This window comes from Lycorma delicatula, chromosome 11 (genome assembly GCF_047948215.1).
Source record: "Lycorma delicatula isolate Av1 chromosome 11, ASM4794821v1, whole genome shotgun sequence".
Taxonomy (NCBI): Eukaryota; Metazoa; Arthropoda; class Insecta; order Hemiptera; family Fulgoridae; genus Lycorma; species Lycorma delicatula.
The window spans coordinates 20,753,324-20,769,893 of record NC_134465.1 but is presented as its reverse complement, the minus strand read 5'-3'; the positions used below and the strand labels follow the sequence as shown (position 1 = coordinate 20,769,893).

The 16,570-nt window shown below is 35.3% G+C and overlaps 1 protein-coding gene across 1 annotated transcript in view; it reads left to right on the top strand.

The window, feature by feature from the left end:
- The window catches only part of LOC142332477 (uncharacterized), a 145,418-nt gene that overhangs the window by 75,810 nt on the left and 53,038 nt on the right, over positions 1-16,570 (top strand). The gene's annotated exons all lie outside the window — the stretch shown is intronic.

Here is a 16,570-nt window from a genome sequence, read left to right as displayed (position 1 = left end):
AAAAACAAAATATTGTTTAAAAATTAATGTTGCTAAATGTTTAGTAAAGTTTTTAAAAATGTACAAATTAAGTTTAAAAAACCCTTACAAACACTTCACTATTATAATGTTTAATCCAGTCCAACAAAATCTGTTTTCATATAATTAATTACTGTTTTTTAAGCCAAACAGACATAAATAGCTTATAGAAACATCTCCCTTACAATAACAAAATTAATAATGAAAACAACATTTTTTAAAATATTAAACTTATTTATGATATTTACTGGAAGTAATAAGATTAAAAAAGAAAATAATAAATAAAATTATTGAATGAAATATTAAGCATAACTACTGATAAGGAATGATTTAAAGAAAACTAATGGATAAAATTTACATGTGATGAATGACGACTGTTTTTATAAGAAAAAAAAAATATCAAACACTATTTCCTTATCTTAAGAAGGGTAGATACACAGTTAAAACTAATTTAGAATATAATGTACGGCCAAACTATCTGAAAGATTCTGGGTTGAATTCCCAGTGAAACATGACATTTTTCAGATGCATTATTTCTAAGTATAATCTTTCTGGCTTCTATATTGAAATTATCATTAAAAGAAGGAAAAATATGTCTTATTGAACTCAAAATCTGTCCAACTTGTACATTTTATTATTTATCCAATTAATTATTTAAACCAAGTAATCGACAATGTTATTGGTGATATTATTTGTTTGTAGTATTGTGTTATGGAATATAATAATAGATTTTCATTAAAACTGATATTTGATTCTTTTCAACTGAGGAATTGGCTGTGGGTAATCGGTGATCTGAAAAATTCAAAATGGTGAATGATGTAAGTTACTTTTTCAAAGTAAAAATCCCAGATACTCTAAAACTGATTAAATGGGTTACCAAATAAAAGTGCTTGAAATGAGAATTTCTAAAAAGTATATATTATTTTTATGCTTTTAAGACTGTAACTAAGAAAAACATATAAAATTAAAACATATCACTTAATAATTATAAAAATGAATTTTCGACAGGCCAATAAACTGAATCTCTTATAACTTTATGTTTCCAGAACACCTTAAGTATCTCTCTGAAGTAAACTGTAGAAACTGAAAAATGTGTGAAATAAGATATAATATCAGCGATTAAAGACATATTCAATAAATCATTTCTTACATAAACAAAGTTATACAATATAGGGTGCAGTTTTAATGCATGTTGTTGGAATTTCTTGGCAGGTAATGACTGCAACAGTTACAAATTATTAAAAAGAAGAAAAAAATAGATGAAATTTAAAGTACAATAAATTGATTCATCTGAAGTTTGTAATAAAAAATAATTTGTAATCGGTACTAAACAAAAGGAGAGACCAAACGTTATAATTTTATTTTATTTTTTGTGTTTCTCTCCTTTTGTGATTGATTATGCACGTTAATTTATATGTATCTCTACCTTGGTCTACCAATCATCTCATTCCTTACGGGTAGTACTCAAAGACTTGTGATGGAAAATGATTCTCTGGCAAATAACTTTATTAGATAGTGAAATCATCTATTAATATTTTTCTACTTTCCTTATGAACAGTTCACATAGTAAGCTAAGTTAAGAATCCTCTTCCCTCTCAAATTCTGTATTTTTTTAGTTTCTGCTTCAGTAAAGTTTAGTAGAGTTAAAGTTTAATAGAGTTCTCAATAAATTACATATTCTTAAAAATGTTGTACTGTTTGACATCCTCAATTGACAATTCCATTGTAATATAAAACTGAAATGGGAGTTTAAAAAAAGAAATGAAACAGATAAAAAAAAATTTTAAAGATTAAAAGGTCTTAAAATAAAAACGAATCCCTTAAAACTTTTTTAAATTAAACTGAAGATGGGTCTAGAACTCTACCAATATGTATTTTCCTGGTTTATAATGCGGTTATCTCAAGGGCATTTTAATTTTAAAAGAATAATTAGAAAATTAACTGTTACCCAACAAAATTTCTTGTGAAAATAAAAAATAACAAAAACTAATTAAGTATAAAAGATTAAGATTTTCTTGGTTTTATTGCCTTTTTTTCGCCGTTTAAGCTTTATTACCTAACAAGCCATGTTGGCATGTTCAATGTAAATATTTTTTAAAATTAAATATATATAATTTTATAATTTTTTTGTAGTAATATTTATAAATTAATATGAAAAATAAGAGAAATACTTAAAGATTGTTATGCTAAAGATTTTTCCTAAGATATATATTATGTGTAGATATGAAAGATGGGTAAAGATAAAATATATATACATACAATTTACAAATTTATCATCTTATAATTTTTTTAGATATATTATTCATAAAGCTAATGTATTATTATAATTATTTTTCTTATGATAGCCATTCAAAGATTTACTAAATTATACCATACAGTGTTTTGCTTAAAACTTTCAAGCTTTTTCAAGTACACAATATTCATATAACAGTCACTCAGCCCCTATTTATTTGTAGTGATTAAGAGGTTATGTAAACTATATAAAATCATTGTATCCTCCATGCTTACCTTTATTCTCACTAATAAAATGAACTATAATTATATTGGTCTCTAGTTTCTTTATTTCTTCACAACTATACATTATACAGATAATGTACTTAAATTAAAAATACACACACACACACACACACACACACACACACACACACACACACATATATATATATATATATATATATATATATATATATATGTATAATTTCATGAACAGTCCAAACTTAAGGGAAATATGTGAATGTTGTTGGTACCATGTACTGAAAACAGTGTGACATGTAAGAAGCTTTTAGTAAGGGAAAGTGGGAGATTAAGAAAGAGAGAGAGATTGAGAGAGAGAGAATGAAGAGAGTAAATTGATAAATAAATTTAAAAAGAGAAAAATCCAGAAACAAAGAGGAACAAGGAAAAGAGTTTCTAGATTAGTATAGAAGATTCATTAAATTTTGAAATGCCTACAGTTGAATGAATAAGGGGATGGAGAGGCTACTATTACATAAGGAAAAGCCCTAAGTTTGGTCATATAAATACTGCTGAGAGCCAGTGAGTGGCCTATGTGTGATACAATTTTAAGAGTGTATGCAGCAACTGTCAAGTATAAAGTGAAGAGTGCATCATGAGAAGAATATTCCATATAGGGATAATGTTCTTTTCTACAATTAAGTAAAAGAAGCTGTTGAGTAGTAATGAAAAATAATAATAATGAAGCTGTTGAGTTTACAGTGAAAAGGAGACAAAGTGACATTATTCATTTATAAAAATATAAGCTAGTTTCTTTTTATAAATATTCGTCAAAAAGTTTATTATTGATTTTGAAATTGTTATCACGCTGCTATAATCACTAGTTAATTTATTGTACTTTCATTAATGCACTTTCATTAATTATTGTAATTTTACAATAGAATCAGAATTAATGTTTGCGATGTACAATTTAATTATTTTGTAAATGGTTAAGAAACTAAAAAGTAAATAAAATGTATTTATTTTCTTTTTAATGTGTGTAATATCTCAATATCCTTTATAAAACCGATAACATGTGACAATAGATTAAGATTATACACAAAACAGTGTTCATTGTATTTATGATATAACTCAATAAATGCATTTTTCTAAATAGATAATTAATCTATTATGTCAGCTTGAGACTTGTGTTTAGGATTATGGTATGGAGATTTTTTTTTACATGTGAGATATAATAAACCTGATTGAGATTTAAACTTGGGCCTTTTGATGGAAAAACTGAGGCAGTAGAATTCTGCCAATGAGATAGGATATCTTAATAAGCATTATTTGGTGAGAATGATATTTGTTATTTTATGTACCTTTCCCTGTTAGTATAATTTTGACATCAATGAAGGTTTTTTAAAATTATAAGATAAACTGTGATATGAATTTAAATTTACATAATAAAAATTTTGAATAAAATCATTTTGTGTTTATCAGATGGTATTACATCTGGTATTTAAATCAGATTTGTGGATTTTTATTTTATTTAATATTATCATTGTATCCGATTATTATTTGGTTAGTTTAAAGTACTGTAAAATGTGTTTTACTATATAAAATAAAAAGTATTAACCGAGTCTGTAGGAGTATTTTTAAGATAAGCATTAACATAATTTTATTCATGTAGTTTATTTTGTTTGAGTATTATGACCTTGGATTTGCATGTAGATAAATGTTAATAAAAAGGATGATATATGAAATGACACGTGAATAATATTTATTTCATAATATTATTATTATTAACATGAAATTTACAAACTAATCAAAAAAGTATTAAAATAAAAAGTAATATTCATTTATTATTTAGTGTTTTGCTCTTTTAAAATATACATTACATAATTATATATTTTATATAATTTAGTTGATGCTTAATTAAAAAGAGTGAAAAAATGAGATCAACTGCTATTTTTAAACTAATCTAATAAACTAATTTTCATAAATTGTCATTTAACATGTTATAGCTAATACCACATTTAAAATCTTTGTGAAAATCACTTAATAATCAACTTTTATTGTAATTTCTTCAAGATACAATACCATTTTAAGGTAGGTGTATATAAAAAGAAAACATCAGTAGTTCACCCATTACACTACTATCCTTTATTCCCTATTCTATTGAATATCTATACTATAATAACCAGAAAAATAAAAAGATAGAAAAAAAGATTTTTCCCCTTTTTACTTTCCTGGTGAATATATCTACATTAAAGAGTAAAGTACAGTGATCATGTCAAAAATAGGATATCAGTTTTTTGTAAATCTTTATGTTTTCAAACTAGTTCATCTTGATAAAAAATATCTATGCATGTGTGTTGCACTATTTTGGCTTTGCATCTCAGGATTAACCAAACCAATTTTCTTCAAATATTTCTTTATATGAGGCATTGATCATATTGTTCAGAGCAGCCTTCTTAAACATACAACAGGCCTTTGACAAGGTCAGGCATCCTGACCTTTTGAACAAATTAAAGATGAACCTTCCTCAACCATACTACCTTATTCGACGCGGGTACCAAGAAAGACATTTCTCTTAGGTGAAATATAACCGGGAGTTGTCCACAAATCTGGTCAGGAGTTCCTCAGAGTTCTGTCTTGGGACTTGTATTATACTCCATCATTCAACTACAGACAAGGTTACTGTCTCTTTCTTTGTGGATTACACAACTGTTCTTGCAGTTAATGCCAGCCCAACTACAGCATTGAATAGCTTACAGATGGTTGAGCGCATGGTGAATACGAGTTAACAAAACAAAATCAAACCATGTAACATTCACAATGAGGAGAGGTGACTGCCCGCATGTCCACATTGTGTAATTCCACAAATTGAAAGTGTGAGGTACCTAGGTCTATATCTCAATCATCAACTAATGTAGAAAGTTCATATTATAAGAAGAAAAGGCAACTAGAGATAAAGTTCAAGGAAATGTTCTGGTTGTTGGGCAGATATTCTCATTTGTTCTTCTTTAATAAGCTGCTGGTATACTCAACAATTCTAAAATCTAAATAAATCTATAGGATCGAACTATGGGGCATGTGAACAGAAGTAATTTTACATCTCACATGGTTTCAGAATAAGCTAGCGAGGGTATAACAAAGGCAACTTGGTTTGTAAGGAACAATGAGATCCAGGATTGTTTAGGATTATGGTTTGTGTGGGAGAAGATAATATATTTCAGTTTGTAATACAAACTTTGGCTTAACTACCACACAAACCACTTGGTGGTAAACCTCCTACACAATGGGTATGATGTTAGAAGGTTGAACGGACTGCAGATTCTAGACCTAAGTGTCCATATAGACATCTAATTTATCTATAGTAAACTCGGATGTGAGTACTGCATATTATCTATCTGTATCTTTATTTCAAATTTTTTACATGTACTTTTCTTCTTTTTACATTGGTTCATCATTGGTTTGTTTTTTTTTTTTTTTACTTCCACTTATTACAATATATTATTTTGCTTTCTGTTGTTCTAGTGGTGTTGAATGTCATTCATATTTACTAAGTGTATGTGTTTGGCATAAAGTTTTTATTATACATGTGTAATTTTTGAAGAGTTTTGCTGAGAACTCCTTATCATTGATTTGGAAAGCAATCCAATTTATTAAAGATTTATGTAAATATAAAAAATTGTAAATACGCTTTAAAACAATAAAAAAAATTCATATTTAAAAAAATAATCTTATTTATAGTCGCATCAACAACTAAAATCATTAGCGACTTATCAGTGTAATGTAACTGTATCAGTAAATATGTAGTCTTGAATTAACTCACGCTGACCATTTCTGAGATGTGTAGTTAATTGAAATCCAGCCACCAAAGAACACTGGTGTTCATGATTTAGTATTCAAATCCGAGTAAAAGCAATTACTTTTATTCGGATTTGAACCTAAGAACTCTCAACTTCAAAATCAACTGATTTACGACGATGAGTTTACCAGTAGACCAACCCGGTAGGTTTCACTGATATTTATTAATAGAATTTTGAATATAGTAAATAAATAATTAATGTAGACGATAATAAAAAATACAAAACTGTTTAGAAAAACATACACAATTTTAACAAAAAATAATGACAGTAGCACTGTGTTACAGATGTGAAAACTGAAAAATATAATTGGCAACTAATTTATTTTCACTGTCTGCACACATCTATGCACTGAGTAACACTGTCACAGACCACTTTATACATGTCAATTACAAAACAAGGTAAGGTTATTTTTTATTACTGGTACTTTCTTTTTCCTGTTTAGCCTCTGGTAATTACCTTTCAGATAATACTTCAGAGGATAAAATCTATGAGTGTAAACGAAGTGTAGTCTTGTACAGTCTCAGTTCGACCATTCCCGAGGTGTGTGGTTAATTGAAACCCAACCACCAACGAACACTAGTATCCACGATCTATTATTGAAATCTGTGTAAAAATAACTGACCCTTCTAGGACTTGAACGCTGGAACTCTCGACTTCAAAATCAGCTGATTTGGGAAGACATGTTGTTCACCACTAGACCAACCTGGTGTGTTTATTACTGGTACTGGAGGATTTAAACTGTACTGTAACATGTCACTGTCTGAATAGACCATTAACCAAGTTTAATGAAATATTGTATGATGATATCTGAATTTGGATCACTGATGCAATCAAAGAGTAGAATAATTTTTTTTAGGCAATTAAATATTTCATAGAAGGTTTAAACACTTCTCTGGGAAAGCTATACAGCTCTCTGCTGGTTTCTTTTTAAACAAATTAAATAAATCAAAATTATATCTAAAATTTAAAAAAAATCTTTTTTATTTTACCATCTAGTCTGATCACAGTACCAGAAATCTTTGAAGACAAACCTCACTCCTTTTAAAATGAATACATCTATATTTTTAAAATTAAAATCTTAAATAAATATTTATGTATTTTTAAATTTATTTTTTTGGAATAAGATAATGTTCCACTGGTTTTTGAGACTAGTAGAAGAGTGGTTTGTATCACTTTAGTTTTGAAAAGAGAAGAATTATAGGTATATTCACGCAAAAAATGTATCCTAAAATATGAAACAGTATTGCTTACTAAATGGGAATCCCCAAATATTGATATAAAATCACTAAACACGGACACATTTAGATAAGAGAAAAAGAATTAATAAGAGAGGAGAATGTGTAAGTGGAAAGGCAAAACAGCTGCTACTTTTGTTGAATGAATGAACCCAATATGTAACATGTTAAATAAATTTGAAATGAGAAGTTATAGTTTCAGTTTTTTTTGGACCAACAAAATGTATTCATAGCAGGATACTTATACAAGAATAAACACAACTTTAAATGAAATCTTTCATCACTGTTATTGTTATTATTAGTACTACTAGCTGATCCACTCTGCTTCAAACATATATTACCACCACCAAGGTGTATATAGGGATGTTTCTTTCCTTACAAAATTTTCATTATATGTAGGTAAGTAAATTCTTAGTTTTATGATTTTGTTATTCAGTAAGTTTTCAATTTAATAATTACACTAAAAAAACAAAAAAAAAAAATTAGATAAAAAAAGAGTAAATAACAATTTTTGTTCCATTCTTTACACACACACATCCATATATATACTGTCATGTGTTTGTAGTTCAAGGATACTGAGAGATAGCACATATAAAAATTTCATACAAATACAGTTTATTACTCTTAAATAATTTATAATGTACAAAATAGTAAACACAAAATTAATGTAATAACAATTAAATTATTAATACCAAAATACAATTCCATTTTTCTAAAAAAATATTTATAATAACTAATAGACACTAATGTTGAGTTAACGATAAGATAACAAAAGAAAAATCTACAATTCAGACAACATTTGATGCAAATATTATTCACTTTTACTGTTTACAACATACACATACATAGATGCAAATATACACACACAAAACACATTCTTTTGTAAAAAGAATTCATGTGTTTATCATTTACCTGGATGGATCAAGGGAAACCATGGCTAACCTTGATCAGAACAGCATTACAATATAATTCAGTTGTAAAAGAAAATAGACATGATTTAAATTAATTTAATTTAATTCATGTGTTTATATTTTAAATAATTAGAATGGGCTTTAATCGTGTCTATTTTTTTACCTGAATTATCTTGTAATGCTATTCTCATCAAGGTTAGCTATGATTTCCCTTGATCCATCCAGGTAAATGATGTCAGTTCCTCTTTTAATATATGGAATAGCATATTTACTTGACATGATTTATGTTACATTTACATATTATGTGTATACTACTATGTACTGATCAGAATAAACAATTTATTTACTGAGGATCATTTCTTATTGTACTACCAAGCCCTCTGTTTAGAGTGGTTAGATAAAATGACCTGTTTTCATTTACTTCTTCTATAACTTGTTTGTTATTGTTTTTTATCCACTTAGCTTGTCCTCATCAGTTTATTTTTGCCTCAAGCCTTTTCCTTTATATAGGCTTTAAATGACTTTGCTGCTTGTGATTCACCTTCTTTTATAGGTCAATCATTAAATGTTTTTTTTATTTTGTCAGATGTTGTAACTGTATTTTTGTGTAGAAACTCTGGTCCCTTGTGCGTCTCAGAGTTTCCTGGTGGTATACCTTATTGTCAGTGTCTTTTTGGCTGTCGGTCGTGTGTGTACCTTCCGACAGTATTGAGGTTTTTCTGATTTTAAGGCTGTATCAACTGACAGCGCATTTTAATATAGACTCCGCATCTGTAGCTTTGCTACGGTGTGATTGGCGTGGATTAGTACGACGCGTACTCGCCTCAACGCGGCGAAAGGGTGGCAACGACTGCTGGTCGTTAGTCCCCGTGACAGAAAAGAGGCTTTGCCTCTTAGTCCTTCTGCGCTCTTGTCAGAGCGGGGGCCGTAATCAGTGGTTCATTGTTGTACGTCTAGTACTACAATCAATCGTTCCAGTAGCGGCGAAGAGGTACGTAGCGTGACAGGAGAACTTAAGGGTCTCCAGCTGCCCGTACTCGCTGCGGGCAGTAGTCACATCGTGGGCTTGCCCAAATCAGTTTATAGGAGACAGCGAGGATTTTAGAATCTAGTTCTTTTAGGGAAACTTCGGCCATGTCGGAGTTCCAAGTAGTTAAGCAGTCCAGCCGGAAGAGGAAACCAGCGCCGGTGCCATCGACAAGCTCCTCCGAGGACGAGGTCAGCGAGGAAATGGACACAGGGGCACCCACCCAGGTGCGGTCCTCCCCTGTTGTAGATGCGTTCAAGAATTCGAAGGGCAGACCTGGTAGTTCTGCCCAGCTGTTGAAGGTAGTCCAGGAGGACCTGGACTACTTGGTAGATTTTCTCTCACTTCCCGGCGGGTTCAGCTCGGGAGTGAGGAAGACAGTTCTCCCCCGGCTAGGTAAGCTGAGGGAAGCGTTTGTAGCGGTGAGTGAGGGTTTCGAGGCCTTGGTCTCCAAGCCCCAAGAGGTCAAGGCTCCAAAGGTGGTCGTTCAGGCACCAGAACCCAGGCGCTACGCTGAGGTCCTGAAGACCAAACGTGAGGCCAGCAAGGCGGTAAAAAAGCCCGAGGTAATATTCGTGAACAAGGCGGAGGGTTCAAAAACCACAAGCCAGGAACTGAAGCGCGATTTCCGAGAAGCCCTTCGTGGTGACCGGAATCGGCTTAGGATTCGTGACATTAGGGAGACCAGTAAGGGTTTAGTCGTCGTTGCTGACAACAAGGAGACAGTCCGAGTCATCAAGGACTCTCCAGCGGTGCAGAAGCTTGAGGTCAAGGTGGACCCCAAGCGATTGAGGAAGCCCCGGGTCATTATATATGACATCGAGCGGAGTCTCTCCGATGAGGAGGTTCTGTCTCTCCTTCGAGAGCAGAACACTGATTTGGATGCGGCCACGTTCAAAGAGCAGTGTAGGTTAGTCTTTAAGACTGGAAAGCGTGATGCCTCTCGGTATCACGGCGTTTTTGAATTTGGTGCTGGTCTCCACCAGAAGTTTTTGTCCGAGGGTAGGGTCTTCGTTGATTTTGCCTCTTGCCGCGTCAAGGAATACCTTGATGTGCAGAGGTGCTTCAAGTGTTGTAGGTTTGGCCATAGGGCCAAGTTCTGTAAATATGCGTCGGTCTGCGCGCATTGTGGTGAAGAGGGCCACAAGCGTGAGGATTGTCCGCAAAAGAAGGAGGCTCCGGTCTGTGTTAACTGCAAGCGGTTACGCAGAAATCATAGGCACTCCATCAACAGTAGGGAGTGTGGTAGCTATTTAAGAGCGGTTGAGGTCTACTTCAACTCGCTCGATGGTTAGGTTCGGTCAACTCAATGCCCAGGGTGCCTATGCGGACCAAGTCGAGTTAGGTAACGTCGTTGAAAACCGGAGCCTCGATGTCTTGCTTCTTCAACACCCGTATGTTGTCAAGGGTGATCTGCCAGGTTTTTCAGGCTGGAATAAGTTTCACGTAGGTGATAGTAAATCCGCCGTTCTGTCCAGGAAGTCTATTGATAGTGTTTTTATACGGCAGGCCTCTGACACGCATCATGTCGTTGTTAAGCTTGCTGTGGATGGTTTCGACCTAGTTGTGGTTAGTTCGTACTTTCAGTACAGGGATCCCACTGAATTACATTTGGAAAGATGGGATAGAATTATCAGGCTGGTAGCGGGTCGTCCTATTCTTATAAGTGTTGATGCGAATGCCAAATCGCTTCTTTGGCACAGTGGGATCACAGACGACGGCGGAGAATTGCTAGAAGGCTTCATCGCGCAGCATCAATTAGAAGTGTTTAATGTCGCCGGCGAGTCGGCAACGTTCGCCGGCGCTGTGGGATTGCGGAGGACCTTCCTTGGTACCAACATTGATGTTATCATAGGCAAGGATATCCCAGGTAGGATTCAGGACTGGTCCGTAGTCGATGATTGCTAAAGCGACCATCGGCTCATAGTTTTTGAGTGGTTAGGTGGGCTGCGCGATGTCTTTAGGGCGGACGTCCCTGTTCAGCAGGGGCGCTTCTTGCACAGGCGGGCGGATTGGCCCAAGTTTTCGAACATTCTTGCGGCCAGGATGCGGGTGTTCACTCGTACCCTGGACGAGGTCCCTTTAGATAACCTGGCAGAGAATTTCTCTTCTGCGGTGGTTGAAGCCGCAGAGTCTCCATCTCCCGAAGTACGGGTCGAGAGAGAGTAGCTGGTTGGTGGTCTCGGGACTTGACTGCGATAAAACAGGCCGTGGGCCGACTCAGGAGAACCGCACAACGTGCACGTGATCCTGACCGGCGCGAGGCCTTGTTTGCGGAGTATCGTCGGAAAAGGAACGAGTATTTTCATAGTATTAGGACTTCTAAACGATTCCTGGCGCTCTTTTGTCCAAGAGCAAGGGAATAAAGACCCTTGGGGAGTTGTTTATCGTGTGCTTGGTCATAAACACAAAAAGGACAATCTTCTGTCGGCTCTCTCGACCCAGGACGGCGTTGTTGTTGAGAAAGATCGGGTTCTATCTCTTCTGATGGACGATCTGCTCCCCGATGATACTGAGGTTGGTGAGACCTCGTATCACCGGAGAGTTCGAGTGGCGGTTGTAAGTTTCACTACGGACTCTGTGTCTTTGGAGATTACTGAGGCGGAAGTCCGCCAGGTAATCTGTAGCCTTGCTAGGAACAAAGCCCCCGGATATGATGGTATCACGGTGGAGCTCCTTGTTCGCACCCTGCCCGTAATCCTTGGCCCGTTGACTAGGGTATTCAATAGGTGTTTGTTTGCCGGGTATTTCCCGGGTTGCTGGAAGCGAGGAATTCTGAAGCTATTGTTCAAGGGTGGCGACAAGGACCCCACCGTTAGTTCTTCTTACCGTCCTCTGACGCTCTTACCAGTTGTTGGAAAACTTTTCGAAAAGGTTCTTTACCTCCGCATTAATAGTAGGCTCACTTTAAATCACATGCTGATGGACGACCAGTATGGCTTTAGACCCGGTAAGAGTACAGAGGATGCGATTATTAGGGTCCTGAATCTGGCTTCGGGCAGCGAGTGCAAGTATGTACTCGGTGTCTTTTTGGACATATCCGGGGCATTTAATAACTTGTGGTGGCCCTCTGCCTTGTTCCAATTGCAGAAGCGTGGTTGCACGCAGGAAGAAATTAGGACTCTCTCGAGTTATTTCAGCGACAGAACTGTCGTCCTTCGTGACGGCAGTTCGCAAGTAGGAAAGACCCTGTCTAAAGGATGTCCGCAGGGCAGTGTATTAGGTCCATTCGTCTGGACCATCGAGTTTGACTCTCTCATGCGGCTGCGCTTGCCTGGTGGCTGTCGCGTCGTGGCTTATGCCGACGATGGGCTGCTGCTGGTTGAGGGTAATTCGCGTGCTGAGATCGAGCTTAGAGCGGCACAGGCATGTAGGGTTTTGCGGTTGTGGAGTCTTCAGCATAAGATGGTTTTCAGTGCGGAGAAAACCACTATGATGTTTTTGAAGGGCCGTTTAGCTGCAACTCGCCATCCGCGGGTTGTGATGGACGGTCGTTCTATTAGGTATGTCACTTTTCAGAAATATCTGGGTGTCATCCTTGATGAGAGGCTTCTCTTCAAGGAGCACCTTCAGTATGTGGCGAAGAAGGCATTTGATGCTTTCTTCGGCGTCCGTAGAGTGGTCCATCCCGATTGGGGGTTGAATTTCCGTACCATGCGGATTCTTTATAAAGGCGTCTGTGAGGCCATTATGTTGTACGCTGCGCCCGTCTGGGCTCATCGTTTACAACACCAATGCTATAGGGACATTATTTTACGAGCCCAGCGTCTTCTTCTGTTAGCGGTTGTCGGTGGTTACAGCACTGTCTCGCGAGAGGCAGTGACTGTGATCGCAGGCATCAAACCTGCGGATATTTCGGCTACGGAACGTAGCCAGCGGTATGTTGCTAGGAAGGATGGCCTTCTTACTACTGGGCGTATGCGTGAGATCGAAGACCAAGGTTTTGACTCTTGGCAAGATAGGTGGAACACTTCTTTAACAGGTCGTTATACACATGGTATATTCCCCGATGTTAGAGAGTTGCGAGCGATTAGCTGGGTATCCCCCAATCGGCATACCACTCAGTTCCTCTCAGGACATGGTGCATTTAGGACAATTGGCTAAGTTTAGGTTGGTTGATTCCGGCTTCTGTCCGGACTGTAGGGTCGATGACACTGTTGACCATGTCCTCTACATATGTCCCCGGTACAAATCTGAACGTACCAGAGTTACTAGGGAACTCGAGAGAGTAAACTCTGTTTTGGATCTACGAGTCAACTGGAGGACTCGTAGTGAGTGGAAAATAGTTGCTGGCTTCCTTCGCTTCCTCGCCCTGAGCAGGACCGCCGAGGGGATCTAGTAGGTGATAGGAACCTGGGTGGCTAGGGACCGCCTGGGCAGTTGACTGGCCGAAGGTAGGCGCTTAGGAAGCGTGCCTCGGTTAGATGTATTGGTGGTATGCATTGAATCGGGCTGTCGGCGGAGTTGCGGCCGTTGTCGGCGGGCGGGATTATTCTTGCCCGGCGGGTGCGGTCGCGCTCCGACGAGGGCATTAATGAGCTAAAGTCACTGTCGGCGGGGCTTCTCTGGGTGCTGCTTAGGTGGTACGTAGGGAAGTCTTGGCGGCAATTGCGAAAGATGGTGAACGTCACGCGGGACTCCGTGATGGCGCTGTGCGGGAGTAGGCGTTGATTATCCTCTCCCGGGCAGACCGGAACGGAGTCAGATAGAAACTCATTTAGAGTATTAAGCGGGGTTCTTAAGGGAACTAGGTCTAAATTTCGATGTACAAACTTTAGTGGGAAGTTTATTGTTGAGGTTGTTGCACTAACAACTGTCAGATCCGCACAGGATCTGACATTCAGAAAGTGGCTCTTATAGTAGGATCTAGGCGCGGGGTCTTCTTTCCGCGGTTAGATTTCCTAGCTTAGTTCTTGAGGGCGACGTGGTAGCTGCAGGTGTCCGTCCAATTGAATAATACTGTTTACAGCATACTTCAGAGTATATAAAGTTCAAGATCTGATTAGTTTGAAGGAATATGTTTGTTTACTAGACTATATACTAATGTTTTTCTAAAGTTGTCTTTGTTACTGGTAGTTTCTACTAATCAAAATAAACATCTAACATGCACTATTGTATATGCTGTTGATCAAAAGTTGACTGTTTGTAACTAACTGTATACACTGCCTATTGCCTTCATGTCACAACCACTTGCAATTCATTATTGGATTATATCAGTAGAGCTTTACTGGATTATTAAAGCTCTTAGCAGCTTTAATAATAAAACTGTAAGAAAATATTTTTCAATTTAAGTCTTCAAACTTATTGTAATTAATACTACCTGCATTTTTTTTATAGTTTATTTATTAAAGTTATTTATTTTCAAGAAGGAGTTATAAAGCTTTTCACACCATATCTTAACAAATTAACAGTTTCCTCATCACTTCAGTCTTCCCAACTTTCATTTTACTCTTGGGATACAATCCGGCAAATTTTGGAATTTGTCCATTACTCATTACTCAGTGTGTTTGAGCCACTTTTTTTGCACCCATCAACTTCATCATTTAGTGAAAAGTAGGCAAATCTTTTCTTAACTTAACTTCTCAGCTTCTATATAATTTAGTACATTCTGAATTAAACCTTAAAAATCTGATTTCTGCAGTTTGAAGTCTTTGTCCATTCTCACTTCCTCATAAATAACTAGGCATATTTGTAAAATTGTAAAACCAGGTTCTATCTTACCTTGTTCTTTAGTATTGTTTTTATGGACCCATTTATTCTACTACATCATTCAATTTTATTATTATGTAATTCCCCATAAAATATATCACGGCAAGAACAGTTGATAACTCATTCAACTGCTAATTTTCAGGAGAAATATATAAATTGAGCTTATTTCTGAAATCTACCAAACCACAATTTGAGGCAGTGTACCTTCTTCAGTTACTGTAACTTAGTTAGTCATCTGCATATAATAAAATCAAGATATTTTTCATCAATCCAAAGTCATAACTCTATACATAAAATATGCATCCATTCTTTTAATTTTAAAATATGTGGAAATTATTCTTCCAGAAGATCATTTTGGGATTAATTATGCAGATCTACAGTTGAGTTAAAACTCATTAACCTAAATAGCACTGTTGTTAATGGACCTTATTGTAAAAGTTAGGAAACCCCCTTTAATATATGAAAAAAATTTTTTTTTAAACCATAATGTTTTTGTTAATTTTTATATGCCATTTGTGTATTGTCTGATGATGCGGAATCCCATGAAAGTTTAATATTGGTGATGTTTTTCTGTTACTGTATTTGTTGGTTAAGTTGTTTTTTGAATTGAATTACCACAGTGGTCAATATGTTTATAAATTATTTGAATTTTCTAAAAGTTATGTATATATAAAAGAATTTCTCATATATTATGTATTACATGAAGACAATTATTTTTATTTTAATACTATACGTTGATCAAGTAATTGGTTTCAAAAATGTAAAGTGAGAAATCAGCAACTTGAAAAGAAATGTGGTAGAAAAATTATATTTAGTAATTATTGCGAAACACGGGTCAAGACTGTTTGGAGAACATTATTTATTATTATTTACCTCAAGTTTTTCAACTGATAATTTTAACATTTCATGAACTTATATTCTTCATGAATTTGAAGAATGACTTAAGGGTGTATTTTTTGTACATTATGAGACAATCCAATGATGAAAAAATGAATACATTTCCATACAATTAACATTGACTATGTAATTTTTTGTTTTTAAGATTTTCTATTTAAGTTATCCATATTTCATCTAATACAGAGTAATCTGTATCTAAAAAACAAAAAATCACAATATTCTGTCCATTTAGTAAAATTTAGGGTTTGAAGACTGGTTAATTGAGAACCATTTTGCAACAGGCTGAAAAATTTACGGTTCTTTGTTGAACCCCACTATTTATTTATTTACTAATATGTTAAAGCTGTACTCTTTACAGATTATTTTCTTTTCTTAATGTGTATGATGCAATCTGTTAAATTAGTGAACAATAAGCAACCTCCTCATGGGCCAATGAGATGAGGATGTATATCCTCATTTCAT